Source organism: Sminthopsis crassicaudata, chromosome 2, assembly GCF_048593235.1.
Source record: "Sminthopsis crassicaudata isolate SCR6 chromosome 2, ASM4859323v1, whole genome shotgun sequence".
NCBI classification, from domain to species: Eukaryota; Metazoa; Chordata; class Mammalia; order Dasyuromorphia; family Dasyuridae; genus Sminthopsis; species Sminthopsis crassicaudata.
Genome location: NC_133618.1, coordinates 202714844 through 202719756, shown reverse-complemented (window position 1 = coordinate 202719756; position 4913 = coordinate 202714844). Strand labels below are relative to the sequence as shown.

The 4913-nt window shown below is 34.5% G+C and overlaps 1 pseudogene; it reads left to right on the top strand.

Moving 5' to 3' along the window:
• Positions 1-424: 424 nt before the first annotated feature.
• Positions 425-1155, top strand: LOC141552707 (ferry endosomal RAB5 effector complex subunit 3 pseudogene; annotated as a pseudogene).
• The last annotated feature ends 3758 nt before the right edge of the window (positions 1156-4913 follow it).

Here is a 4913-nt window from a genome sequence, read left to right as displayed (position 1 = left end):
CTATTATAATATAAAAAAGAAACAAGAAGTCAAAAGGGGATTGTACTGAGAAAAGGGGAAAGCAGAGGTAAAATGAGGGAAATCATCTCACAAAGAAGCAAAGAAAACATTATAATTGAAGGAAAGAAGCAAAGGTGTTGAACATAAAAATGAGCTTGAACTAGAAGCTTTGGAATCTGGAGATGTTGATATGTACCAACTGATAAATGCCTGGACAAAAATTATACTGAGATGACATAAAGATATGCAAGACTTAAAGAGCCAAGTTGGGATGAAGGTGTAATAGTTCTAAACTATTCATTTGCCTCTGAAACTTTTAAATTTGGAGCACAATTATTTGTCATTTCTCAGTAGTTTTTGGAGAAAGAGATGTGTAACTGAAAATATTAAAAAAAAACAAAACAAAACAAAACAAGATGTAGTAATGGATAATATGATGCAGGAATTGAGTAACTCACCAATAGATTAGGTCATAAATTTGTTGGCTCCACAACATTTTGAATCCAAACATATCTTAGAGTATAAATGAACTAATGAGCTAAAATAGTCAATCACCATCCAAAAAAAATATCAAGAATGCGTAATAAAACTTCACCAAAACTAAAAAAAATTCAAACAAATTTGTCTGTGAAGAAATTAAACTTCAGCTCACTCAATTCAGAAAATCTGTAGAAGCAAATGAAAGCATTTATAAAGATCAAAGGAAATTAAAAGAATGCTTTACCATTCACTTAGGAGCTCATATTCCTACACTGAAGATCATGCATAATTTGAGCTTGCTGAGAGCAGACATTTAGGCTTCTGTAAGCACAACTGAAATCATCTGAGTGATATAAAGCTCCATTAGCAACAGACAGCACTCTCTATTCATCATCTTTCTGTGTCCTTATTTTATTGGTAGATAATCATATCAATTCACACAGTGATACTAAAAGAGATTTTTGCTATAGTTTGTCAAGAATACACTGGCTTCCATTTTTCTTGCATTTAAAGGCAAATAGAAATTGTTCAGATGGTGGTGCTTTATGCATAAATTCAACAAGGAATAAATTGAAAGAACCAAGGGATTCAGGAAACTGGACTGGAGGAAATGATATTAAAGTTAATTATATTGTGGATGACAACATCAGATCTGATACAATCAAAATTTGCTAGATCACAATCATAATGGGCCTCTAAAATATTCTGAAACTAATGACAACACAACAACTAGTATTCTTCTCTTGCTGGCACATGACTATACCAGAGTACTAAAGGACAACACAACCTGTATTTAAATGTGTAAAAAAGTTTCATCATGGGAATGACTTGATGGAGGAATTTCTAGGATTGTACAGTTCCTCTTACCACAGAATATTTCTGAAGAAATGTTCTATAAGTTGCATAACATTCTCATGAAAATCTTTCAGGTGTCATCCATATTTACATTGTCATCTAAGGATTTAATCTTCTTGGCCAGCAAATTATGAAAGTGGGTAATTAAATATTTCATCATTGAGGCAACATTGGAATTATCTCAAGGTTTAAGTAATGAGAATGTAACTATATTGTTGTTAAGTCATATTATAAGGTATGTATATATTAAAATTGACAAATAGTCATTTGCTACTGAGTCACTGACATTCAATAATTTCCTCCTTGACCAGTCTCTAAAGCATCTTAATTAGACCAGTCATAATGTGGACTACATGTATACTCCCCATTTTACTTTCATCACCTAAAATGTTTCTTTGCTATATATAGACCCTTCACATAGGAAGCTAGCTGTATCTTTTTTTGGTGGAAGGGGGTAGAAATAACATTACATGACTTTATAAAGACCTAAGTTATATTAGATATTGATTAGATATTTTCTTTGTAAAATAAAGAAGCATTTAAATGTCAGTCATGTGCTACTCAAATGCAAATGAAATTTCTCATATAGTATTTACCAAGTAAAAATTAAAATAAGCTAAAATATAAGCAGAAAAAAGAAGATACATGAAATATGTCAAAAGCAGTAATTCAATACAGGAACTACAATTCCAAAGCTGCTTCCCTTGGGGGGTCTTTTATTCTGAATTCTTGTTCTGCTACTTACTTGCTGTATGATCTTGGGGGAAAAAAAATCAACTCTTCATAAGCCTTAGCTGTTTCTCAATCAGATTAATTGTGAGAATAGGAGAGGAAGAGGAAGACAAGAAAAGTTGATTGCTAAGGTACTCACAAGATTTAAAATTCTATAACTCCATGTGAACTCATCTTAGTTCAGACAATTCCTAAATATAAGTAAGGATTCCCACTCATTATGACCAGCAATGCTCCAATGCTTCTCCTACACAAAGACAAAATACTTGAAGGTAGTGAACATTAATCAACAGCATCTTCATCAAGCTTGCTGACACTGAACTTCTGACACCAACAGATGACACAAAAAGTGAGTGGAGGGTCCATCTTGATGGCACAACTCAAGATGACGGCTGTTGCAATTGGCCCTGTCAAGCAGAAATGCCAGATCTGATTTGATGAGAGTGATGATTTTAAAAGAACCTTGTTTGCTGAGAAACAGAGGGCATTTAACAGTCTGCTTTCTGGTCCCAATCTGTTGCAAAGAAAGCACATTATAAAAACATTAGCTCTCAAGCAAAGCTACAGCAACCTAGGAAGGGCCTGCGAGGGCAAAGCTGATGAATCAGAACCTGGGAAGGCAGCCCCTATAGTGTAACAGAGTAAGACTCCAAAGCCCTGGAGGGGGGTCCCTAGCCTCATTCAGACAAAGGCCAGAAGCCTGCCCTCCATCTGTGCACACAAAGCCTACTGATGTCAGGACAAGTTACTTGCCTGGATCAATAGCAGAGTGTGAGCTTCAGATTGTGCTTCCAAAGGAACCAGATGGTGCAGACAGTCTTAGGTGCAAGGAAGAGATGGCACAGAGATAGCATGAACATTTGGACAAAAGGAGGAGTTAATCACTGATCTATCCTGACTTGCCAAGGGCATGCAACTGGACTCTCATAACAGCAAACAGAAAGTCTCCTAGGGGTATGGGTGGGGAAGGCTCTCTCACATGCTTTCTTAAAGGTCAAATTGAGAATTTTAATCTTATTTTTGTAAAGATGCCCTGGGATTCTCAGTATTTGTATAAATAGGTAAATGGGGCTTTGAATTTCTTCTATAGTTTTAGTGATGTTATATTAAATGACATGAACAAATCCTTCCATTAGAAAAGTTACTTGTTGTATATCAAAGAGATATGGAACACAAATCTTTGAAGAATTAACAATTAACATAGAGCAATGGACAGCACATTGGGTGTGAGCATGATGAGCCCTCTAATTAATGAACTTTGAATAAATAAGATTAAAGGCTGTGATTGGAGATATTTTAGCCAGGAAGAGAAGATGAGCTGATCATGTGCTGAAGAAGAGCAATGATAGGTGACAGTTAATGCTGTTTTAATTCTATTTATTTTTATACACAAAGCTTTATAAATCATATTGAGAGAGAAAAATCAGAGCAAAAAGGAAAGCCATGGGGAGAGAAAAAAAAAACAAAACAGGAAAAAGAATCATATATGTTGACTTACATTCAGTCTCCATAGTTCTGTTTCTAGATGTAAATGCCATTTTATGTCCCCAAATCTGTTGCGGTTGCTTTGAATCACTGAAACACTGAGAAGAAACAAGTTTTTCATGATTGATAATTGCATATTTTTACTGTTATTGTGCATAATGTATTCGTTGTTCTGTTTGTTTCATTCAACATCAGTTCATGTAAATATTTTCATGCCTTTCTCAAATCATCTTGTTCATCATTTTTCATAGAACAGTAAAATTCCATTATCTTCATGTCCCACAATTTGTTCACCCATTCACCAATCAATGGACATTTTTCAATTCTTTGATACCACAAAAAGAACTGCTAAGAACAGTTTTGCACATGTAGATCCTTTCCCCTCCTTTGACAATTAATCCTGTTCTTTGTTTTTTTCTAATATATTTGAGAGAATAAAGGGCTTCTAAAATGTTGAAAGGTGACATGGGCATTAAATGTATATAATATGTAAATATGAACAGTTATTACATATTTTTCTGAATATTACATTTGAATTAATAAGATTACAGATTCATTTGAGTCTTATGGAAAGCAGAATAGTATGTTGAAAGAAATATTACCAACCTATTAAGAGATTGCTTCTCCATATAAAGAAAGACTTCCTAACAATTACTGCTGTCCAAAAATGAAATAGACTGCTTCATAAAGTAGTGAAGTACGAATACTGGAAATTCAAAGGAAAGCTAGATAAGCACTTCTCAGGAATGTTGGATGGTAGATTTTTGTTCAGAGTATGGGTTGGAATAGAGAGCCTCTGAGGCACTTTCTAGCTCTGAGATTTTCGGTTTTTGCTTCATATGGTCCTCATTTCTTGAACTTCATAGTTACTACAGTTATCCATTGCACATCATGGCTTTCCCTATGATACTTTAAATACATTGACTACAATGAAGGACCTATAGTGAAAAATAGAATCCATATCCAGAGAAAGAACTAATTATGTCTGCATACATGTGTTTCTTGTAAACAACATATTGTAGGATTCTGGCTTTTAATCCAGTCTGCTATTCCCTTCCGTTTTATGGGAGAATTTATCCCATTCATATTTACAGTTAAAATTACTAAGTCAGTATTTCCTTCCATCTTATTATCCCCAACTTATAGTTTTCTTTTTTCCTTTCCCCCATTTCCCTCCTCTCCAGTATTTTGCCTACTACCTACTACCTACCTCAGACTGCCTTTCTCTTTTACAGCCCCTCTTCTTCTCTTATCCCTTTCCCTTTCTACTTGTTTTCTGCCTTCAATTAACCTCCCTCTTTATTTTCCTATTTCCCCTCTTACATCCCTATAGGGTAAGACAAGTTTCTATATCAAACTAA